Source organism: Hyperolius riggenbachi, chromosome 10, assembly GCF_040937935.1.
Source record: "Hyperolius riggenbachi isolate aHypRig1 chromosome 10, aHypRig1.pri, whole genome shotgun sequence".
Classification (NCBI taxonomy): Eukaryota; Metazoa; Chordata; class Amphibia; order Anura; family Hyperoliidae; genus Hyperolius; species Hyperolius riggenbachi.
In genome coordinates, this window is record NC_090655.1 from 71,112,313 (window position 1) to 71,138,457 (window position 26,145).

At 44.9% G+C, this 26,145-nt stretch overlaps 1 long non-coding RNA gene across 1 annotated transcript in view; it reads left to right on the top strand.

Annotated features, from left to right (window-relative positions):
* Window positions 1–26,145, top strand: part of LOC137536596 (uncharacterized) — a 443,111-nt gene that overhangs the window by 307,027 nt on the left and 109,939 nt on the right. The gene's annotated exons all lie outside the window — the stretch shown is intronic.

A 26,145-nucleotide genomic window follows, 5' to 3' on the forward strand; every position in this document is an offset into this window, starting at 1 on the left:
CAGTTGTGTGTAATAAATCTAAAATATATGAAAGTCTAATGTTTATCAGTACATTACAGAAAATAATGAACTTTATCACAATATGCTAATTTTTTTAGAAGGACCTGTACATTCTGGTCCATGGCCATGCCCACTTGCCCACCCCTGGAAAATTTTCTTGGACGCCCATGGGCGTGGGTGTCTGTATGTTTGTTCAGCCCCTCCATGATGCCAACCACAAAATTATCTTGACCAGCCCTGCTGAGTGCTGCCCAGAAGGCAGGACCCACCACACAAATGAACACTACTGCACCTTTTGAACTGTAACACCTTGGCCAACACTGCCAGATGTCAGCAATCGGGATCCTGAGCAGCGTCGGCCATCACCGCAGGTTTCTTTCATGAAGAACCGGTCTGTCCCTGCTGAACCTTCGCCCATCCCCCCTGATGACAGATGATTGCCAAGTGCGCCCGTAGTATGGCAGCCTTGGCTTTTGGTGTTCAGACATTATCCCCCCAGCCTTCCAGAACCTGTACGAGCCAAAACCAATTCTGGGTACAACCCCCACCCCAAGCCCCCCCCCCCCACCACACCCTTCGTAATTGGTGAAATAAATGATTCTGATTCTGATCACTCGGTAATTAATAATGTATAAGCCAACTTTACATTTGTTTTTATTGTGTACATAGTTTGGCATGATTAGGCTGCTTCTCTAGATTTATAATTAGTCAAATTAATTATTTATAAACATCTAGTTATTTTATTGGAGACATAAACTGACTTGATTAAGTTACTTCTGTAAATTTTTAATTGATAAATTGAATCAATTATTTATGCGCATCCAGTTATTTTATTGTATAAATATTTTGACCTGATTAAGATGCTTCTCTAGATTTGTAATTAATAAAACAAATTGATTATTTCTGTGCATCTAGTTATTCTTTTTATTTTTAGATTTGATTGGCTGAGATTGCATTGCTCGCTGCCTTTCCAGCTTGTCAGTTACAAAAGCAGCATAGAATGAGAGATCAGAAAGCAAAGTCACTGTGTTCCATTCTAGTCACTAGAGGTTGTCAATGAGATGCAAATAATTCTGGCCGACATATACACTGCATGCAGCTTTGAAGTGAGCCCTTTGGTTTTAGTTACTAATGAAAAAGCTGTCTTTATTTGTTAACATTTTTTTTGTTTTTTGTTTTTATTTGTTTTTTTGCTGTAATGTGATGTACATAAAGCCTATTGTGTTAGGCCTCCATATACCTCTCACTGTAGGTGTCCTTGAGGCCAGTTCACTTTCTACAATTGTTTTTTTTTTAGGTTGCGGTGCAATGCTCCTGCTGCATCCCCTCAAAACACCAAAAACACCACAATTCTATGACCCTGCGGCAAGGTGCGCCGACAGGGTCATATGCATAGTGCGGCTTCCCATCACTGGAATTCTCAGTGGTAAGCGAATGCGCGCCGCACCGTTTACACTCAGAGTTTGGCTATTCAATAGCCAAAGAACTTCAGTTCCACTCCCCACCTCTACCCATAGTTTGGATATAGAATAGTGGAAATCCAGTGCCTCACACTCAGATTACTTTATTGGCACCACCATAGCTGCTAACTACATTGTGGGCTATGGTGGCACTGAATTCACCACCCACACCTTGGGGTTGATTCATAAAGGTTACTTACTTTTCACCTTAACTGTAAGGAGTGCTAATGCAGGAGATAAACAAGTAAGGACTGATAATTTATGAAATAAATAGATAAGGAGAGCTAAACCATGATTTAAGTCAGTTAAAGGTGCGTACACACACACTACATGCGGCAACGACGGGTCCGTCAGACCCTCCCGCTGGGCAGATGTTCAGCCAACAGTAGTGCATGTGTACGCGCTGTCAGCGGACTGATAAGGCTGTTCCTGAACGATCCACTCAGCCTTATCAGTCCGCGGACAGCACGTACACACGTGCTATTGTCGGCTAAAAGTCCGCCCACCGGGAGGGTCTGACGGACCCATCGTTGGCGGCTGTAGTGCCGGTGTACACACCTTTAGGAGAGTTGTACAATGAATTAAGTCAGATAAGAAGAGCTAAATCATGAGTTAAGTCATTTAACCACCCTGGCGTTCTATTAAGATCGCCAGGGTGGCAGCGCAGCAGTATTTTTTTTTTTAAACCATGTAGCTAGCCTAGCGCTAGCTACATGATTCCCCCCCTTGGCGGCGTCCTACTCACCTTTCCGATCGCTTCCGGCGCATTAGCCTATCCGGAAATCCCGTTCTGAACGGGATTTCTTGGAGGCCTTCCCCCGTCATCATGGCGATGATCGTGATGACGTCATTGACGTTGTGACGTCATCGGGAGTCCCGATCCATACCGCAGCACTGCCTGGCACTGATTGGCCAGGCCGCGCAGGGGTCTCGGGAGAGGGGGGGGTCCCTTACGACGGCGGCGAGCGGCCCCCACACGCAGCTAGCAAAGTGCTAGCTGCGTGTTTTAAAAAACATTGTTAAAATCGGCCCAGCAGGGCCTGAGCGGCGCCCTCCAGCGGTCATGGACAAACTGAGCTCGTCCATACCACCAAGGAGGTTAAAGAAAGCCTGAACCCTAGAAAAAAAACAGCTCCCTGCAGCCATCCTGTGCCCTTGACGTCACTCCTGGATCCTCTGGTCCCCCGCCGGCAGCTAGTTTTGTTTTTGCCGACTTGGAGTCAGCGGGCCACCAGGCGTATCATTACACGCATTACCGCGGTAACAGAACGCTATAGCGGGTGTCAACACGTATCTTAGTACATGTTGACACCCGCTATAGCGTCCTTGTAATGTAATATGCATGGTGGCCCGCTGGCTCCGAGCACAGGGTGGCTGCAGGGATCTGGTAAAAACCCCAGATAAGTGAAGTTTTTCTAGGGTTTAGGTTCCCTTTAAGGAAAGATAAATTGTGAATTAATAAGTAAAGTAAGATATTTTAACAGAAAAGCTTTGTGAATCAGGCCCCATTTGTCTAAATTTCCTGCTTCAACTTTCATTGCTGCTCAAGCTGTGCATGCAGTGGGGAATTTGGGTGTTGTAGTTATTCTTGGGCAAGCCAGCGCACGCCTTAAAGCCCCCTAACTAGAGAGGAGCAGCCCCTGCAATTGCAGGGGAGCCCAGAGGTGTGGGAGGCCCGAACTACTAACCTTCCCTTCCTCCGATACAGGGGACTATACTTCAGGTCAGGTCAGGTGATTTTGTGGCTACACTTGTAATGGGTGTGAAGATGATGATGGCTACACTTGTTTTATGACCCTTGTAAGATGGGTCCCCAAGTCCATGAAGGGGAGGAAAGAGAAGGGGCGTGAACATTGGGGGGGGGGGGGGCGCATCAAAGTTTCTCTGGGGGCGGGGGAATGATTTGTAGTTACACCACTTTCGAAAGGTGCTTGATTTCCCTGAGCAAAGATGATAAAGTTAAAGTATACCAGAGCGAAGCACATATGAGAAACAGGGAATTATTTATTTATTTATTATTATTTATTTATTTGTTGTATTTATAAAGCGCCAACATATTACGCAGCGCTGACATGTATGGTGGCATGTATGGTGCCGGAGGTCAATTAAGCGCACCGGAGGGGCAGGTAGGAGAATGAGGGGATCGGTGGGCATCAGGATGGCTCCCCATACATGCCAGCTCCCCATTTCTTCTATATATTTCACCTCTGGTATCCTTTAACCTTGCTCTCTAGGAATGCTGTTAACCGCTTGCCGACCGCGTCACGCCAACGGGCGTGGCCATGGCGGCAGCCCCAGGACCAGCTAACGCCAATTGGCGTAAAGTCCTTGGGGCTCGCAGTACAGGAGATCGCGCGCACCTCCTGTTAGTGGGCGGAGCAGAGCTCCGCCTTCAGTCTCCGAGCGGCAACCGACTGTTAGACGGCGGAATCGCCGTCTAATTACATTGTACAGCGCTGCGATCGGCAGCAGCGCTGTACTGGGGACAGCCATGTGACACAGCTGTCCCCATGGGACACTAGAGAGCGAGCGGCTCTCATAGGCAGAAGCCTATGACAGCCGATCGCCGTTATTGGCTGGCTGTGGGGTGGGAGGGAGGGAGGGTAAAGCGTAAAAGAAAAAAATAGGCAGTTTTATTAAAAAAAATGACAACATTTAAACAAAACTAACAAACACTGGGGGGGGGAGGGAGGTGGGCGATCAGACCCCACCAACAGAGAGCTCTGTTGGTGGGGAGAAAAGGGGGGAGGAATCACTGGTGTGCTGTGTTGTGTTGTGCGGTCCTGCAGCTTGGCCTTAAAGCTGCAGTGGCCTTTTTTAACAATAATAGCCTGGTCTTTAGGGGGGGTAAAGCCCATGGTCCTCAAGAGGTTAAACTTCAAAATGAACTGTTGAGAAGCCCTGAACTCTGGAGGTCGGTTTCGGAAACTAATCCTTGCAATACAGACTAAAGAGGCACACTGAGAGTTTACAGCTAGAGAATTTAAAGTTTTCTGCCCTCCCTATCTTGGAAGTCTCTCTCGTGTGCCCTTAGTCTAATTCTGTTTTCTTACATTTACTTCCGCGCTACCAGGGGAGAGAGGCAAGCTCCATATAAACAAGTCCTAGGTGCCAAATGGCTTGAAAATAACCTCGGAGATGCCAATGCTTCATTTATTAAACACTATGACACACCCGGCCGCAGCAGCTGTGTTTTGGGAGCCCCTCTGCTTGCTGAAGATTTCTTACCAGCTATTGATAGCGTTGAAAGCTTTTTATTACCAGGAGCCAGCAACTAAGTAATTGCAGCTGCTTTTGGACATAGAAATGGCCTTATAAATAGCACTGCATTATTTTATCTCCCACATACAATGTTTCTTATGCATACTTACATGGGCTTTCAATTCCCCAAGTCTGAACACAGCTCACATGCACTCTCTGCTTTTTCCTCTTTTTTTCCTCATCATTCATTTGTACAGCTCTGTGTTATTAAAGTGCTGAGTGCTGGTCAGAGAGCCCCGGACATTCTTGTGTAGAATGCTCTGTGTGGGTAAATACATGCTTTGTATCAAAACCCACTACAGTAATTAATGTCCTTTTGTCAAAGCTGTTCCACCAGGTGCAACAAATACAAATTCTTCCACAAAGACCATGCTCCTATTGAAAGTCTGTAGAAGACTTTTGGTTGAGTCAAGCGAGTGGGAGTTACCTTAGAACCCATCATTTTGAAGGCCTCGAACAACCTGGCAAGCATTAGTAAATTAGAGCAAGAGGATAGTACCACAGCTCCCAACTGCCCCTTTTTTGAGGAACTGTCCCTGTTTGGGAACCAAATCCCTCTGTCCCTCTTACTTCATTTATCCCTTTTCAGGACTCATGTACAGATCTGTGTAAATATATGTATTTTTCTATTGAAAATTAATTTAAATTTAAATTGATATACCTTGATCTAAATTTCAAATGTTAATATGAAGAAACACTAGTGATGATAGAGAGGACCAGTGTGGTCTGAATTCCAAAATTACATCTTTTGCTTATGAATTGTTAGTGGTATGTGTGGTGGGGGCGTGATTAAAGGTGTGTCAGGGGCGTGTCTTAACCAATTAGCAGCTTCAAAGGAATTCTCGCATTTGAGATAAGTGCACTGCTTTTGACTTCAGTCGGCAGAACTTGTTATGCTGTAAATTCTTGGAATGCTTTGATGTCTCCCTGCTAGCAGAGGATATAGAAACTGAAAGCAGAAGTCCTCTGTTATTGTCTCACACTGCCCCCTAGTGGCAAGTGGCCATGAATATATATCACAGCAGTACAAATTAGTAGCAATGAAATGTAACAAATAATACATAAAAAAGGTGCTAAAATGAAATGCCCTGGAGCTACTTGCAAGACTCAAAATAAATTGGCTGCTAAAGGGTCCCTCTTTCACATCTCAAAGTTGGAAGGTATGTAGCTCTCATTCTAAGGAAAGCAAAGGATGCTGCTGGAGAGGGAAAGGCCTCCTCCCCCACCTGCTAGCCCTCACTGTGGAAGCAAAGAGTTGGACATAAGTCAGGGCCAGGGGAAGAAAGGCGTGGGAGAGAATGACAGAGGCAGTAGTAGCAGCTGCTGAAATACAACACTAGAGATGGCCCGAACTCTTCGCTGGCGAAAGGTTACCGGCGAACTTCCGTGGTTCGCGATCACGGAGAACCGCGAACTTTTGCGGAAGTTCCGTTCGCCCCCATAGTGCATCATTGGGTCAACTTTGACCCTCTACATCACAGTCAGCAGGCACATTGTAGCCAATCAGGCTACACTCTCTCCTGGAGCCCCTCCCCCCCTTATAAAAGTCAGGCAGCGTCAGGCATTGGACTCACTTGTGTGCCTGCAGTCATTAGAGAAGGGAGAGCTGCTGCAGACTCACATAGGGAAAGCTTAGTTAGGCTCTTGTAGGCTTGTTAGCTTGCTCCTTGCTGATTATTATTGCTAAAAAAGCACCCCTCAACAGCTCTTTTAAGAGCTAATGTGATCTTTTGATCTTTTTTTATTTTTTTATTTTTTTTGGTGGCCCACTTGCATTATATACAGCCCTGTCAGCCAGTCGCAGCTGGGCTTTGGCACCTTAATTCCTACTGTGCCACTGCCAGGCCCAGCACATTCAGTGACTACCTGTGTGTATGACAGGCAGCTGCACATTTGTAATTCCAATCACTGCACCTGTTCACTGTTCAGTGCACCTACCTACCTATACCTACGTGAGCACACACATTGTTAATACCGCCAGTCCTTGCACCTGTCTTTGCAGTGTGTGTGGGTGTGTCTGTTTGACAGGCAGCTGCACATTTGTACTCCCAATCACTGCACCTGTTCACTGTTCAGTGCACTTACCTACCTATACCTACGTGAGCGCACGCATTGTTAATACCACCAGTCATTGCACATTGTTGTACCAGCCGTCACTGCATACCTGTTCACTAGCACTGCACCTGTGTAACCGTACATTGTATTAGTCAAGTCAGTGCATACCTTTCACTCCATCCCCACCCCACCCCCCCCAATATGGACAAAACAAAAGGCTGAGCCAGAGGCAGGCCGCCTGGCAGGTCTGTTTGAGGTTGCGCTGTCGTGATTTTGTGTGCCCTCGACCAAAGTACAGTGTTCAGAAGAAGGCACGTGCCATCAACCCCCAATATTATTATTATTATTATTTATTAGATTTATATATTACGCAGCGCTGTACAATAAATAGGATTACAGACAATGATAACAGGGGTGACAGAACAATACAGGTAACAGACCATAGATACAACAATACAGGTAATAGCAATAAGATACACAACACAATGCAGATAATAGTACAATGCCAGATCATAAACTGGAATGGTAGTAGTAAAAAATTACCAGTTCCAAATTCTGGGTAAAGTGCACACAGTCATGTATGATACACAAGGGTGAGGGCCCTGCCAAAGGCTTACAATCTAGAGGGAGGGGCTGGTGACACAAAAGGAGGGGGTGCATCAAGAAGTTATTGTCAGAAAGGATTAGGGTAGTGTTGAGTTGATGTAGGCCTCCTTGAAGAAGTGAGTTTTGAGTGCTTTTTTGAAGGTGTTGAAGGTGGGAGCGAGCCTGATGGGCAGTGGGAGAGAGTTCCACAGGATAGGGGCAGCTCTAGTGAAGTCCTGCAGTCTGGCATGGGAGTGCGAGATGCATGGGGTGGTTAAGAGGAGGTCGTTGGAGGAGCGAAGTGGGCGGCCAGGTGTAAATCTGCTGACCAGGTCAGAGATGTAGGTTGGGCAGGACTTGTGTATGGATATTGTCAGGACATAGTTGACTATTTAACACAGAACACCTCATCTTTCTCAGCTTCCGCACAGAAGCATGACATATCTTCCTCCTCCTGCTCTGATTCTGGCACCCCACTTAATGGCCCATACTCACGAGGGACAATTGTCGCGGCAACACGCGGGGCGCGCGTGTTGCGGCGACAGGTCGCCCGTGAGTATGGGCCGCTGAACTGCGCGCGCACCCCAAACTGTCGCCCGGAACGGGCGCGCACCCCGAACTGTCGCCCGTCGCTGATGTCGCCAGGCGATTGAAATGTTCAATCGCCTGGCGACAGTCGCCGCCGCAACTCCGCCGCAGCTGTCGCTAGTCCGCGTGAGTACGCGGACTAGCGACAGCAACCTCCATTGGGGTACGCAGAGCTTCCGGCGGGGGGAGGAGGAACGTCGGCGACAGCTTCCGTCGCGCCGCTGGTCCCTCTTCCGCGTGTGTACGCGGAGGGACGTGGCGACGAGCTGTCGCCGGCCTGTCGCCCACACGCTCACGTGTGCTGGCGACAGGCTACTTTTGCCGCCCGTGAGTATGGGCCATAACACTCAGTCGGCCGCCGCCACCACCAAAGTGCCATCGCCCCAGGGCTCAGCGGTGTGGAAATAGTTTTGTGTGTCTGCCTCAGATGAGAGCAATGCCATCTGTACTCTCTGCCACCGAAAACTGAGCCGTGGAAAGACCAAGACCCGCATAGGGACAACTACCTTATGAAGGCACATGATTACAAAGCACAAACTGCAATGGGATGACCACCTGAGGAAAAGCAGCACACAAAAGCCAAGCCACACACCACAGTGGAAGATACCAGGCCGCAAAAAGGGCGATACCCAAACTGTACCGTGATGTTGAAAGGCAAGTGGTGTCATCTCTGGCACACAGCGTTGGGTCAAGGGTCCATCTGACCACAAATGCCTGGTCTGCAAAGCACACTCAGGCCTGCCCGAAGACTAAGTCAGTCCCCATGCACAGCATCTCTGCCTGCACGCTGTGTGACTGCCTGCCGTAAGACTAAGTCGCTCCCCACACAGCACCTTTGCCTGCAGGCCGCTTGACTGCCTTCTCTGCCACCACCAACAGGGTCCTCCAGGACTCCAGGCGGATTCCTGAACTTTTAAGGCCGCTGCTAGCAGCGGCCGCTATAATAATTTTTCTGGTGCGTGTACATGCCTGCCTACTTTTTTTTGGGCTGCAACAACAAAACAAGAGGCATGTACATGTGTCAAGTCCCCTTTGTGATCGTTACCTTGCTGCGGTGAAGGGGCTTGCGTATCACAATAAAGCAATAACCGCTGGCTATATGAGTGTCTCAGGGGGGGCACACCAAAGAAAATAAGGTCGTTGCTTCATTGTGGACAGACCAAATTCGTTCAGCTGGACAATCACTGTTGTTCTATCATTGAGCTACCTCAGCCTGGCGCCCATATGGGCTTGAAAACCGATATTGCCTGCACTCTGGCCATGGTGCGCACCAGTCCAGCACGGCTGTCACTACACAAACAGCTGTTTGCGGTGCATTACACAGTGAGTTTGGTGTGTCAGTGTTAAGCAGTACTCTAATTACACTCCCTGATTGATGTATACACATGCAAGATGTTTTAACCCTCCTGGCGGTTTGTCAAAATCCGCCAGGGGGCAGCAAATACGTTTTTTTTGTTTTTTTTTTCATGTAGCGAGACGAGGTCTCGCTACATGATAGCCGCTGCTGAGCGGCATCCCCCCAGCCCAGTCAAAGAACGGGATCTCCTGGAGGGCTTCCCCCGTCGCCATGGCGTGTCGTGACGTCAAAGGGGACTCCGATCCACCCCACGGCGCTGCCTGGCACTGATTGGCCAGGCAGCGCACGGGGTCTAGGGGGGGCGGCTGCGGCAACGCGTATAGCGGCGGATCGGCGGGTAGCGGCGGCGATCGGGCACTGCACGCAGCTAGCAAAGTGCTAGCTGCGTGCAGCAAAAAAAAAATTATGCAAATCGGCCCAGCGGGGCCTGAGCTCAGCACGGGCTTACCGCCAGGGAGGTTAGAGCACTTTAGGCCTCCAATTTAGCATGCAATTTGATTTCTGCCTTTAAAACGCTGCTTTGTGTCAAATGCAGATTTTTCCCCGGGACTTTTGCCATCTATCCCACTCATCCATGCAGAAACTCAGATGTTAGACCCCTTGAAACATCTTTTCCATCACTTTTGTGGCCAGCATAAATGTTTCTAGTTTTAAAAGTTCGCCTCTCCATTGAAGTCTATTGCGGTTCGCGAAAGTTCACACGTTCACGAACATTTGCGGAGGTTCGTGAACCTAAAATCGGAGGTTCGGGCCATCTCTACACAAGACTAAGGTCTGCTACTGAGTGGCTGTTTCTGGAATACCACAGTGAGTCCCAGAGGGATTCAATTTGCCAGCTGTAAGGACATAGCTCCTAACTGTTACTCTTTTGGAGGGACAGTTCCTCTTTGGGAACTAAATCCTGCTTTCCCTCTTTCTTCCTCATTTGTCCCTCTTTCAAACTGATGTAAAGATCTTAGTTGATATATGTATTTTTTACTGAAAAAATGTGTTTAACTGACTGGAAACTTTATTGCCATCAATTAAATTAGCATATTTCTTATTTTCAAATGTTAAAATTAAGAAAAACTAATGATGATAGAAAGGGCCAGTGTGGTTTGATTGATAAAACTACAGCTTGTGGCTGTGAATTCTACGTGATATGCATGGCAAGGGGTGTGTTGGGGGCGGGGGGGCGTGATTAGAGGTATGTCCTAAAGTGTCCCTCTGACTTAATTCAAAAAGTTGGGATGTATGAGTAAGGATGCCGGTATATCTGAAAATTTTAAAGGGAACCTAAACTGAGAAGGATATGGAATTTTCCTATTAAAATAATACCAGTTGCCTGACTCTCCTGCTGATCCTGTGTCTCTAATACTTTCAGCCACAGCCCCTGATTAAAGGGGAACTGAAGAGAGAGGTGTATGGAGGCTGTCATGTTTATTTCCTTTTAAGCAATACCAGTTGCCTGGCAGCCCTACGGATCCTCTGCCTCTAATACTATTAGCCATAGCCCCTGAACAAGCATACAGCAGATCAGGTGTTTCAGTGGTATAGACTTTAAAGTCAGATCTGACAAGACTAGCTGCATGCTTGTTTCTGGTTTTATTCAGATACTACTGCAGAGAAATAGACCAGCAGGACTGCCAGGCAACTGGTATTGATTAAAAGGAAATAAACATGACAGCCTCCATATACCTCTCTTCAGTTCCCCTTTAAGCATGCAGATCAGGTGCTCTGACTGAAGTCAGACTGGCTTAGCTGCATGCTTGTTTCAGGTGTATGGTTCAGCCACTACTGCAGCCAAAGAGATCAGCAGGACTGCCAAGCAACTGGTATTGTTTAAAAGGAAACATCCATATCCCTCTCAGTTAAGGTTCCCTTTAAGAATGGAAATCAGTGGTGAGGTACGATTTTACAATGGGCAAACATTTTATTCATTAAGTCATGTACAGTAAAGTTCCTCTTTGAATGGACACAGGGGCCCTGCGAGGAATGCAGCCGCAGGGGGGGCCCAGAAGCAATAGGAGGCCCCATGGGGGGAGAAGTTTCTTTTTCCTGCCCTGAGAAACTGACAACTAAGGGCATGGGGAGAAAAAAAAATCTGCTCTCTGCACAATTGTTCTAATGACTGCGTCTGCACAGCCACTGATAAGGAATCCTACAAAGTTTTGCTGCAGACAAAGATTTGTAAACAGTCCCTATTCAGTGTTCAGCAGGGTCTTGTGCTTTGGAAAAACACATTCAAGAGTGCACTAGCCAATTGAATAACATTGGTTCACAGTTTACCTGTGCAGAAAGGGGGAGGGGCTTTGGGTAGGGGGCCCCATCCCAAGTTTTGAAGGGGGTCCCAGTGATTTCTAGTTACGCCCCTGAGTGGACAGCATAAAACCTGCTTGTATGCTAGTGGAAGGAATACCACACACCAATGGGAAGGCATGCAAACATTTGGAGATTGGATGTTCAGTACAGGTCAAGGCCTGGCCTGCATTTAGGTTTGCCTTTTATCAACTTAAAACTATTAGGTGCACCTGTGCATTTTTCACAATGTGCATTAGTCTGTAACACTGACATCAACTGGGATATGTGAGGACTCGGGACAGAAACATACCTGTTTACTTATTTGTTGTGTCCGGGAGATAGGTGATATGTTGCTGAAAAATGCGCAGAAGCGCACAGGTATGCTCAGGCCCTTAGAGGCATATAACTAACCCTAGCTGTTAAATTCAGGCATATATTCCCATTGGAAAGCCCTCTGACATATGCAGCCAGCTACTTCCATAACTCTCATTAAATGGACAGCTTCTCATTTGCTTCCAGTAAATGTAAAACTCATTATGTTTGCTCATAATAAAGTGACACTTTGTGCCTGGTAAGGTTAATGACTAAAGCTGGCCACTAACGGTCCAATTTCTAGTGAAAAATCGTTCGAGCGATCAGAAATTCTGATCGGATTGGTTGTAAATAATCTCCATTGGTGGACACAATCGATTATGAACGAGTGAAAAAAATGTCGCCCGAATGAATTTTCGTCGAACGAAAATTTGGATTTTCATGGTGGTCGTGATAGATAGAAAGCAAAGATTGGTTAGTTGATGGTGTAGTGAACAATTTTTCGTCCGATCAGAATTTCTGATCGCTCGAACGATTTTTCGCTAGAAATTGGACCGTTAGTGGCCAGCTTAAGGATAGAAAATATGATGTTTATCATGCTGATCTGGTTCATAATTTGTTCATTTTAAGCACATGTGCAACTTGGAAATCGGCCAATCAAATGCAGCAGCAGTTTAAAGGACAACTGAAGCAAGAGGGATATGGAGGCTGCAATATTTATTTCCTTTTACAGGGAACCTAAACTGAGGAGGATATGGATTTTTCCTTTTACAATAACACCAGTTGCCTGACTCTCCTGCTGATCCTGTGTCTCTAATGCATTCAGCTACAGCCCCTGATCAAGCATGCAGATCAGGTGCTCTGACTGAAGTCAGACTGGATTAGCTGCATGCTTGTTTCAGGTGTGTGATTCAGCAACTACTAGAACCAAAGAGATCAGCAGGAGAGTCAGGCAACTGGCATTGTTTAAAAAGAAACATCCATATCCCTCTCAGTTTAGGTTCCCTTTAAGTAATACCAGTTGCCTGGCTGTGCTGCTGATGCTCTGTCTCCAATACTTTTAGCACTGAAAGGTGAAAATCGCTCTTGTCTGTTTGGGTAAAACCCCTTTGGGGTGAAGTGGTTAAAGTCACTTTATTGACGAGGTGTTAAAATATCAACTTGGAGAAAACTGAGGCCACACACACACACCAGACCATAGTCTTTGAAAAATGAAAGATCACAGACCAATTTACCCCCTTCCATGTAGTATGAGAGCCATACCTACACAGTCTATTCTATTGAGCTGAACTCCCCATCACATAGAAATCTTTGGGTGTATCGGGTGTAAAATGCATTTTAAGCCACCAGCAAGCAAGAAAATACTCAAAATAAATGTAATAGTACTTTTTCACTAACTTTCGGGTACTATTTTACTTATAAAATGCAGAAAAGTTAGTTTAAAGAGAAGATGAAAATTATCTCATAGGAGATAGTTAATTGTTTTCTGTGTTCACTGTTTCCTTTTCTTGTCACTTATTTTCAGTCTCTCAATTGTTATATGGACCTCCATTACGCACTAGCACTTTCTTATTATATATGCATTATGGTTGTATTAATTTGTATTGCACTACGCACTAGGGATGATCGGAAGAAGCAAATTTCATTCCGCCGGAATTCGCGGATTCCGCCAGAGCTGAATTCCATTGCTATGAAAATTCCGCCAGATTTTTACGAAATTCCGCGGAATTACGGATTCCGTCAGAAAATGTAAAATAATCACAAATGGAACCTTGTTTATGCTATATAGTAGCCCATAGACCCAATTGACTGTTCCCTTAGTCCTTTTTCTCCCTCCTCCCTCCCTCCCTCCTTCGTCTTCCAGGGAATTGTATTTCAAAAGCCAGCTTGCATACCTTGGCTGGGAATTGAACCCAGGTCTTGGCCGGGAATTGAACCCAGGTCTAGTGCTTGGTAGACAGCTCTCTTCACCACTATACCACCACCAACAATACATGCTGAAGCCAGCCTAGCATGTACTATTATGATATATCCAAGAGAAAAAATGAGCTTGCTTTGGGATTTGTAGGATGCCAAAAGCCAACTCGCATACATTGGCCTGGCCCAGGAATTGAACCCAGGCCTACCGCTCTGTAGGCTGCTATCCTAACCATTATACCACCAACACAACACACTACAATGCTACATGCTGAAGCCAGCCTAGCACGTACCATTGTGATATATCCAAGAGAAAAATGAGCTTGCTTAGGGAATTGTAGGATTTCAAAAGCCAGCTTACATACATTGGCCGGGAATTGAACCCAGGTCTAGTGCTCGGTAGGCTGCTATCCTAACCATTATACCACCAATATTACATGCTGAAACTTCTTGGAGCAGACTTACTTCCTCCCTCCAAGAGACACACACACATCCCCATAAACAGCAACTGCATGCACAGTCTTTGTGGTACACAGTCTCTGTGGCACAATTGGTTAGCGCGTTTGGCTGTTAACTGCAAGGTTGGTGGTTCAAGCCCACCCAGGCATGGCCTTGCCTTTTGTGTTCAACAGTTGTCCGAAGAGAACCCCAGATAGCCATGTAGATTCATCTCTCTCTCTCTCTCTCTCTCTCTCTCTCTAGTAGGGATGGTCACTGCTTACCGCGGAATTGTATTTTCCGCAATTTTAGGCAGAAATTGGTCATTCCATTACGTTTGGTCGGAACGGAATTGCTTTTTCAATCCGGCGGAATTCCGAAATTGCCTGTGAAATTCTGCCGGTATCCGTTGATGGTTTTAAGCTGAAAATTCAGTTAAATGGCATCAAGTCCTACAGCGAGAGAGGGAGAGAGAGAGCTCATTTTTCTCTTGGGTATATCACAATGGTACATGCTAGGCCACAGCATGTAGCATTGTAGTGTGTTGTGTTGGTGGTACAATGGTTAGGATAGCAGCCTACAGAGTGGTAGGCCTGGGTTCAATTCCTGGGCCTGGCCAATGTATATGAGTTGGCTTTTGAAATCCTACAATTCCCTAAGCAAGCTCATTTTTCTCTTGGATATATCATCATGGTACATGCTAGGCTGGCTTCAGCATGTAGAGTTGGTGGTGGTATAGTGGTGAAGAGAGCTACCTACCGAGCACTAGACCTGGGTTCGATTCCCGGCCAAGGTATGTAAGCTGCCTTTTGAAATCCTCGAATTCCCTGGAAGTGAGGGAGGAGGGAGTGAGTATATTGAGTAGAAATTAGGCAGAAATCAGTTAGGGGGGAAAAAATTTGAATTCCGTAAAATTCAGTGGAATTTCGTTTTGTTCCATGGAAATTCCGAATTAGGGCTATAGCAATTCCGTTCCGTCCCTTCAAAACCGGAATCCTCAAATTCTGTCCGGAATCTCAGAATTTATAATTCCACAGAATGCAGCGACCATCCCTACTATGCACTTTAACATAAACTTGCACCTGCCTCATATAACCCAGGTTTTTATGCCTACTTGATATCTCTATATCTGACTGTATCTAACTGGAGTTTCAGTTTGCATCTGTGATTGTGATATTTATTCAATGCAATACTGAATTTTCATTTGCAGCAGTCACTTTATGCAGATTATGGTGTATTATTATTGTCTGTTGCAGATAATTACAATTGGAGTTTTGCCAACCTATTATGTGTAAACCATGACATGTGGGCTTTGTGGCTATGCCTTGTTTTTAATTTATTATAATTGAATTTGTATGATTAAAAACAAAGTATTTACATCTAGTTATGCCAGTAGTTGGTAGTCCATTTATGCAGTTTATTTTGACATGTAGTTGGGAATTCTGGTTCATCTCTTGAACTTTGTTTGCATGCTAGTAGTTCTTTTTGAAGCTGCATGAAGAATGTTATCATCCTGTTTGTAACTGGGCTCCTCCTGGGTTCTTAGGATTTTCGATTTTTGATGGTTACCCATAACCTCCAAGTATCTGTAAGATGATAGAAACCGGGAGCCCAATGGTGCGGTATGGCTGGGTAGGTTGGTACATGAGATAAGTGTTTGGGTGTATGCTCACAAGGGTAGGTTGCAGAACGTCAGAGCCTGTGGGAAGTTAAACCATCCCCACTCGGTATCCAACTCTCTTCTTAGATAGTTTTGAAGCTAAAAACTTTCTTGTGACTATTTGAACCCCAAAGGGTATAATATATACTAAAAACACTGGTGGAGGCACCCTTGAATAATAACTATATGCTGAGGTAAAGGTGAGAAGTGTATGTCTTACCTTTTCAGAAGAATAAACCAAGTAAAATGGGAAAAAAATGTATTCATGCACGTTAAAGGAATACTATCGATTCACATATTTTTTTCATTTGACACAGGAATTGTTTGGGAAGTGCTGCTAAGTACTGGTGTATACATTTTAGTAGCAACTTCTTTGTTTACTGTTAGCAAAATACATTCAAAGTTTACTGATGCCAAAACTGATGGCTGACTGAGCCATGAGGAGAGGGGAAATTCCCCTCACACTTGATCAGTTAACTCTATGTGTAGCTCTGTGTGTGACAGAGAGAAAGCTCTGCAGCTCCTGTGTCCTGTGTTTCTGACTGACATGTCTGAAGAGAGCAGAGGAAATGTAACTGTCACAGCTTTTTCATATTGTTTTTGCTTTCAGAGTTTGATATGTTTGATATTTGCTTTCTGTAGTCTGATATGCAACTCTGGCTGTGCATTGAAGCAGACACCCCTTCTGCAATTGCTTTGTCCCAATATAGCTAAATCCTACCCTCAATAAATTACAGCTTTTGCCTCTGATATTTAACATGAAAAGTAGGAAAATGTTGACACAGCTACTTAGACATTATTTGTACACTGTCATTTTAGAACACTTGGGTATCAATAGTATTCCTTTAAGTCAACACGTTTACAGGTCTTGGCCTGCTTTCGCAAGTGCCTAGATCTCTAGCACAATTGTCTCTCATTAATATTATTCATGCCGCTCATAGAGAGCTCCTGGGGTCTTGTCAACTTGTTTTGGCCTAGTTCACACTGTTCAGTTGCATTGCAGAATAATTCTGCATGTCAACTCACTGCCCGTACAATTCTATGGGGATGTTCACAGTACAGCGAAGTAACGGATCACATTATTCTAACTCGCTGCATGCAGGCTTTGCATTAAAGTCTATGTCCAGTTTCTATTGCAGTTCATGCTCATTATAATACATGCGTTATACAACTGACCACTGTGAATCCAGCCTTAAAGTCTTCTGTGTTGATCTAAAGCAGGGGTCCCCAAATGTTTTGGGTCCAGGGCCAGGTCAACATACTTCAGACTGCTGGGGAGGCCGGAGTATACATAAAATGATGTAGTAGAAGTCTTTGTGGGCCAGACAGTGAAGCATACCCAGGTGACAACCTGCAGTGGATAGCAGTGTCACCCAATGTGGAATTTGATTGGAAACCAGTGAATTACTGCTTTCTGGCTTCCATGTGGATGGGTGGTGCCAGCACTGCTATTCTATATGTGGACCACCAATATATAAAGATGTAGCTGATCCATAAGTAATACATTTTGTGGCGGGGGGGGGGGCGGTAAAAAAGCCTCAGGGGGCCACATATGGCCCGCGGGCCTTAGTTTGAGGACCACTGCTCTAAAGCTTTGCCTACACACTGGATATAACTAGGCCAAAGTAGCCACTAAAGACTGCCTCTGCCGAGACTCTGCTGTGTGTATGGCAACGCTAGACTCAATGCGTTTGATGTCACTCTGCTAGCAGAGGATATAGAAACTGAAAGCAGAAGTCCTCTGTTATTGTCTCACACTGCCCCCTAGTGACAAGTGGCCATGAATATGTATCACAGCAGTACAAATTAGTAGCAATGAAATGTAACAAATAATACATAAAAAAGGTGCTAAAATGAAATGCCCTGGAGCTACTTGCAAGACTCAAAATAAATTGGCTGCTAAAGGGTCCCTCTTTCACATCTCAAAGTTGGAAGGTATGTAGCTCTCATTCTAAGGAAAGCAAGGGATGCTGCTGGAGAGGGAAAGGCCTCCTCCCCCACCTGCTAGCCCTCACTGTGGAAGCAAAGAGATGGACATAAGTCAGGGCCAGGGGAAGAAAGGCGTGGGAGAGAATGACAGAGGCAGTAGTAGCAGCTGCTGAAATACAACACTAGAGATGACCCGAATGGTTCGCTGGCGAACGGTTCCGGGCGAACTTCCGTGGTTCGCGATCACGGCGAACCGGGAACTTTCCGAAAGTTTGGTTCGCCCCCACAGTGCATCATGAGGGTCAACTTTGACCCTCTACATCACAGTCAGCAGGCACATTGTAGCCAATCAGGCTGCACTCCCTCCTGGAGCCCCCCCCCCCCTTATAAAAGGTAGGCAGCGTCAGGCAGTGGACTCACTCATGTGCCTGCAGTAATTAGTGAAGGGATAACTGCTGCAGACTCTCATAGGGAAAGCTTAGTTAGGCTCTTGTAGGCTTGTTAGCTTGCTCCTGGCTGATTGTTATTGCTAAAAAAAAGTACCCCTCAACAGCTCTTTTGAGAGCTAATCTTGTTCTTGTGACCTATTTTTTTTTTTTTTGGTGTGGCGCCCACTTGCATTATATACAGCCCTGTCAGTCAGTGTCACTGTGCCTGTCTGTGTGTGAAAGGTGCACATGTAATACCCATCACTGCATATACCTACTACCTGTTGTGTTCACTTCAGTGCACCCACCTACCTACGTGAGCGCACGCAGTGTGATATACCACTTCGTGCATACCTGTTAACTGCACCTGTGTGACTGACTGCGCATTGTATTAGTCAAGTCAGAGCATAACTTTCACTTCATCCCCCCCAATATGGACAAAACAAAAGGCAGAGGCAGGCCACCTGGCAGCTCTGTTTGAGGTCGTGCTGTCGTGATTTTGTGCGGCCCGCGACCAAAGTACAGTGTTCAGAAGAAGGCACGTGCCCATCAACCCCCAATATTGTCAGGACGTAGTTGATTATTAAACACAGAACACCTCATCTTTCTCAGCTTCCGCATGCGTGCCATATCTTCCTCTTCCTGCTCTGATTCTGGCACCCCACTTAACACTCAGTCGGCCGTGCCATCATCCCAGGGCTCAGCGGTGTGGACATTTTTTTTGTGTGTCTGCCTCAGATGAGAGCAATGCCATCTGTACTCTCTGCCACCGAAAATTGAGCCGTGGAAAGACCAAGACTCGCGTAGGAACAACTACCTTACGAAGGCACATGATTATAAAGCACAAACTGCAATGGGATGACCACCTGAGGGAAAGCAGCACACAAAAGCAAATCCACACACTGCAGTGGAAGATATGCAATTATCTCTCAAAAAAGGCGATACTCAAACTGTACCGTGATGTTGAAAGGCAAGTGGTGTCATCGCTGGCACACAGCGTTGGGTCAAGGGACCATCTGACCACGTGGTCTGCAAAGCATGGTCAGGCCTGCCGGAAGACTAAGTCAGTCCCCACACACAGCATCTCTGCCTGCACGCCGTGTGACTGCCTGCCCCAAGACTAAGTCGCTCCCCACACAGCATCTCTGCCCGCAGGCCGCATGACTGCCTTCTCCGCCACCACCAATAGGGTCCAGGACTCCAGACGGATTCCTGAATTTTTAAGGCCGCTGCTAGCAGCGGCCGCTATAGTAATTTTTCTGGTGCGTGTACATGCCTGCCTAATTTTTCTGGCAGCACTGCGGCTGCAACAACAAAACAAAAGGCATGTACATGTGCCAATTCCCTTTCGTGATCATTACCTTGCGGCAGTGAAGGAGCTTGCATATCACAATGAAGCAATGACTGCCGGCTATATTAGTGTCTCGGGGGGGGAGGCACACCTAAGATAATAAGGTCGTTGCTTCATTGTGGATAGACCAAATTTGATCAGCTGGACAGTCACTGTTCTGTCATTCAGCTACCTCAGCCTGGCGACCATATGGGCTTGAAAAACGCCACGGCCTGCACTCTGACCATGGTGCGCACCAGTCCAGCACGGCCGTCACTACACAAACAGCTGTTTGCGGTGCGAGTTTAGTGTGCCAGTGTGAAGCAGTACTCTAATTGCACTCCCTGATTGATGTATACACATGCAAGATGTTTTAAAGCACTTTAGGCCTGCAATTTAGCATTCAATGTGATTTCGGCCCTTAAAACTCTGCTTTGCGTCAAATCCAGATTTTTCCCCGGGACTTTTGGCATCTATCCCACTCTGCCATGCCCCCCTCCAGGTATTAGACCCCTTGAAACATATTTTCCATCACTTTTGTAGCCAGCATAAATTTTTGTAGTTTTCCAAGTTCACCTCCCCATTGAAGTCTATTGCGGTTCACGAAAGTTTGCGCGTACCAAACTTTCGCGGGAGGTGAAAAGAATATTGGCATTTTTGCTCCTTACTGATAGTCAGTGAGATGGAAAATACTGTAACTCTGCCAAGAATGCAATTGTATACAGATTAAAACTGGACCATTTGTATCACACAAACTGTAGTGGAAAAGGATGCCCGCACGTTGTCCTAAAAACAAGTTCCTTTATTATGGACGTATCCACAGTTTATCACACATCACCAGCTGACATGTTTCGAACCAGTTGGTTCTTAATTATAGCTGAAGAAAAATGACAATGACCTTATATACCCTCCTCCCATGGAGAGGGCGGTCCCAAAAACCAAAATGTACACCTCAATCTCCATGTACAGGACATCCAGTGTCAAAATTATAGGTTTTCTATATTGAAATACCTACCTACATACATACAATAATTATTGGCAACGTTTTGTAATGAATATTTTGGGATTGTGAATATCCCATTCACAATCCCAAAATATTCATTACAAAACGTTGCCAATAATTATTGTATGTATGTAGGTGTTTCAATATAGAAAACCTATAATTGTGACACCGGATGCCCGATACACCCTACATCTGTTAATAAAAAATAATTAAAAACAGAATCAGACAATCAGACACAAACTGTATGCTGTAGGATGCGTACATGTAAAAAACCGGTGAAGATGAGGTAGGTGGAGTACAGCTGGAGCAAGAAGCAGAGGTAACCGCTAGTTGGGTCACAGTTAGAAGGGTTAGGGTAAAAAATGGCAGGGAGGCTAGTCCCGAGTTGTCCCTCACTAATAAGTATGCTTGTTTGCGTAATATTGGGAGGATGATTCTGGAGTAGCAATGCTGCAGCAGGATGTGTCCCTTAGCAACCAAGGGGCAGACCACTGCAGCGAGAAAGGGAATAGGAGTGCAGCTAAGGCTAGACAGATACTGGTGGTAGGAGATTCGATTATTAGGCACACAGATAGGGTAATCTGTCGAAGAAACCGTTAATGCCGTACAGTTTGTTGTCTCCCGGGTGCTCGGGTTCGGCATGTAGCGGAAAGAATTGACAGATTATTGGGTGGGGCTGGGTAAGACCCGGGTCTCATGGTACACAATGGCACCAATGACAAAGTTAGTGGGAGATGGAAGGTCCTCAAAAAATGATTTTCAGATACTTGGAGATAAACTTAAAGCAAGGACCTCCAAGGTGGTGTTCTCTGAAATACTGCCAGTGCCACGTGCTACTTGAGAGACAGAGGGAGCTTAGGGAGTTAAATAAGTGACTGAGAAATTAGTGGAGGAAGGAGGGGTTTGGGTTCCTGGAGAACTGGGCAGACTTTGCAGTCGGCTACAGATTCTACAGCAGAGATGGGCTGCACCTTAATGGGGAGGGTGCAGCTGCATTGAGGGAGAAGATGGCTAAATGATTGGAGGAGATTTTAAACTAGGATCTGGGGGGAGGCGGGAGGGTAAAAGTCTCCAATATGTAGACAAGATACAAAAACCAGTATTGGTACAAACTAAACAAGATACTTGTGGAGGTCTCACAGAACAAAATTAATTAATTAAAGATGCCATGGCATCTATTTATTAATTTCAAAACAATTTTTAAAAACGTATCCGTATGCATTATTAAAAACATGGTCCCCGATACTGAGCGCTCACTAACTATTTATAGTTACAGTGGGAGAACGTGGCAGGATTCCGTGCCTGGTGATCGCCCGGCAGTCGCCTATGCAAAAAAACATCACCACTGTCACATTTTCTCCTAGCCCACCACCAAAAAAAGTATTGTGTTGCTGATTAATTTATACCATGGCATCTTAAATAAATGAATTTTGTACTATGAGACCACCGCAAGTATCTGTTTTTTGTTTGTAACCCTAAGACCCCCCCATGGTGCCTAACCTTAACCCCTCCCCTCCTTGCTGCCTAACCATAACCCCTAAGGACACTACCACCGCACACACACACACTCTCACACACACACCATCCTAACTCTAAAGGCCACTGCCTCCAAACCCTAAACCCCAATATTTTCGCCACCATAGGTGCTAATGTTAAAATCCGTGCTAAGTGGCTACAAAAGGAAAATAGCTGTTAGAAATGGCTAAATAGCAGTAATAAGTAAATATCAGCTATAAGCACTAATGCCTGCGGCCCGCCAAATTATTGTTTGTCGCCACTAACTGTGGCTTTTAATGGTTTTTTAAACAGAGCCTCCTTTTTAGCTGTTTTGCTGTAGGATACCCAGTGGGTTCCGGAGACTGGAAATCTCTCAGGGAATGAGAGTGATCTAATACAAACAAAATCATGCAAGATGAAGCCCATCTTTTCAATTAAGCATCACAGGCAAAGTGTAAAATATGTAAGTTTTAAAACTTTATGGTATTGACTACTTATGCCTGCAAACCCATCGCAGCTCCACTAACACCCTGCTGCTTGCAGGACATTATTCGAGGAGAGAACGATCCCTTCTCATAAGAAAGCTTTCTGTCTGAGTCCTCCCCTGGTGAGAGCGCCTGTGTCTTCATCAATCATCTTCCTAGAAAATGCTCTTCTGGAGCCAATTGTAATCTGCTCCTGACAATAATAAACAACATTACTGAATTCGTATTTGCATTATAAATTCACTGTGACAGCAACATATTTCAGATCTACTATAATGTGTACGAGGAAGTGTCACTAAAGCGCTGCTTTATTTATGAAGGCCTTGCTATGAGCTGCTCTAACAAACTCCGGGAATGCATAGATCTTTCCATATTTTAACTACATGTTCTGTATTGTACAAAAGATATAAAAATGGCCTCAACAAAATATCAATATGGTCGTAACTTAAACATACCACCATAAGGCTTTGTTTATACTTATTTATATGGATCCTGCGTGCGTCCATTTTACTGCAATTTCTCTGCATGCACAAATCTGAACCGTGCAATTTTCCAGGCATGTCCCTTTACAATTTAGCAGGGGGGGGGGGGGGTTATGCAATTTTTCAGATTGTGATTTTTTTCCACAATATATATATATATATATATATATATATATATATATATATATATATATATATATAACCGAAGGACAGAGAGGAACTTCAGCCTAAACAAATATAGGCCTAGTGCACACCGAGCGGTTTTTGGAGCGATCCGCAGGCCGCATCCTCCTGTAAAAACGCTTGGCTAATGTATTGCAATGGGATGGTGCACACCAGCGGTTTGAGGTTTTTGCCCAGCCGCAAACGTGCCTCCTGCTGCACGTTTGCGGTTTTCTGAAGCGTTTCGTCCTCAATGTAAAGTACAGGAAAACCGCAAACCGCTCTAAAAAACGCTACTTCAGAGCGGTTTTCCAGGCGTTTTTGTTACAGAAGCTCTTCAGTAACAACTTTACTGTAACAATATGTGTAATCTCATCTGCTACACAAAAACGCTCCAAAAACCGCTAGGTATGTTTAGAAAACCTCTCTAAACATGCCTAGAATCGCTCTGAAATCTGCTCCAAAAACCGCTAGCATATTGCGGATCTGCTAGAGGTTTTGGTGTGCACTGGGCCATACTGTCATTAAGTTACATTAGTTATGTTAATTAAAGTAGATAGGTAATCTAATCTCTTACTACTTCTCTACTACCTACTAGATCGTAATCCGCTAATTATGATTACGCAAAGTTTCATCAACATTTTTGCATTTTTGCCTATACGCAATTACGATTTGTAAATTTCTTTGATTTTGTTTAGCCATTCGTAATTTCCCGTAAAATGTTGCATAATTTTCGCCAACTTTGGCAGTAAATAGTAAAGTCCCTATACATGCTATTGACTTAAAAATTGCTACAAATGTTAAGGAGAATAGTGGGTACAAGTCAAAAAAAAGAATATTTCAGAAAGGCCTTGCAGTTTTTGAGAAAATTGATTTTAAAAATGCAAAGAAAAAATGGTTTTTAAACTCAGAAAAATGACAGTTTAAAAACCTTTTTTCTTTGCATTTTTAAAATCGATTTTCTCAAAAACTGCAAGGCCTTTCTGAAAAATTCTTTTTTTTTTACGTGTACCCAATATTCTCCTTAAAGGGAACCTGAAGCGAGCACAATTATTTAAAATAAAAACAGGACGTAGCTGCAAATGAATATTACATACTAACCTCACCGTCAGTTCCTCTCAGAAGCTCACCATTTTCTTCTGACAGTGATCCCTTCCAGTTCTGACAAGATTTTGTCAGAACTGAAATATACCAGTTGCTGTCAGTTATATATCAGCAGCTGTCAGTTACAACTGAATGTGCAAGGTAATGTCCATGTTTCCCTATGGCTCAAGTGGGTAATATTACAGTTTAACAGTGTGCTGACCAGGAAGCTGTTATAGGGTAATGGGTATTTTTAAAATGGAGGACGGAGAATTCCATTGATCACAGTGGACAAACAGGATGCAGGAGAGGGGAATTGGATTCATAAGTAGACTACACAGGAGGTAAGTATGACCTGTGGATGGTTATTTTGACTTTTTATTTTCAGTTCAGGTTCTCTTTAACATATGTAGCAATTAGCAATAGCATGCATTGCTATTAACCACCAAAGTCGGCACAAAATTATGCAAAATTTCGCATAAATTACGTCAAAAATTACGCGAAATTATAAAATATTACTATTACATATGAAAGTAAGAATTTCCCTGAAATTTTGCATTACGATGCGGAATTACAAATTTCGATGTGAAATATGTGATATTTTGGCCCACCGCTGTCTCTTACTCACCCTGTTTTAAAAGAACAGGCAAATGTTTGTGAATTCATGGGGGCAGCCATCTTTTTGGTTGAAAGGAGGTGACAGGGAGCATGAAACACAGTTCCAATCATCCTGTGTGCTGATCACCCCTCCCAGCTGCGCATGCTTGGCAACGAGAACATCATCATCAGAAATCCCATCATGCTTTGCACAGCATCAGGAGAAAATGCCCTGGAAGATTTCTTTGATGGGGTGGAGCCTAGCTTCTGTGCAGCTAAAAATTAGGCTTTGGTAAAAAAACCAAAGTTCTGCTGCTGTGAAACTGTTAAAGAAACACCAAGCCTTTTTCAGTGCTGCTGAGTAGATTTTTAGTCTGGAGGTTCATTCACTTTAACTTGAAGTTAACAATGAAGAGGAACGTTACCCTGAGTTGAACTTCATCCACATCAGTAGCTGATACCCCTTTCCCATGAAAAATCATTATCTTTTCTCGAATAGATCATCAGGGGCATCTGTATGGCTGATATTGTGGTGAAACACCTCTCACAGTGTGGTGTTATGACCATGGTCCTGACAGTTTGCTGTGTGTGAACCACGTTGCATTGTGGGAAATAACACCTTTTTCCAACTCCCAAGCATCTCCCACTGTGCATACAACTGACAGTAACGAAAATTCCGTACAGATCACCTGACTAGACTAAAGATGTCTCCACGAGTAATACATTTCAGGATGTAAATCAGGGGGAGCAAAGATTTTACAATTGGCAAACACTGACTAAATAACCTATAAATGAAGACATAAGCAATTGTATGCTTAGCATATGTTATTTTAGCATATGTTATTTTCACTACAGTTCCTCTTTAAAGGGAACCTGTACTGAGTAAAATTATTTAAAATAAACACATGAGGTAACTTCAAACAGGGGCGTAGGGAGGGGGGGTGGTCAGAGGGGTACATCTGCCCCCCCCCCCAGCATCTGGGGGGGCGCTTTGCCAGTGTTGGGCGACTGGAGAACGGCAGCAGTTGTTTCTCAGTATTCAACTTGCTGCTGCGCTGTTCTCCAGTCTCTCCTGCCTGTGTGTATACAGAGGAGAGCGCCCCTCCTCTTCTCTCCTCTGTGACACTGAGCGAGGGGCGGGGCTGAGCCAAACAGACCGGGTAATTCAAGCCGAGCAGGAAGAAAGGAGATGGCTGGCTTCTAGCTAATGAGTGGAGGAGATGCTGCTGTCAGAAT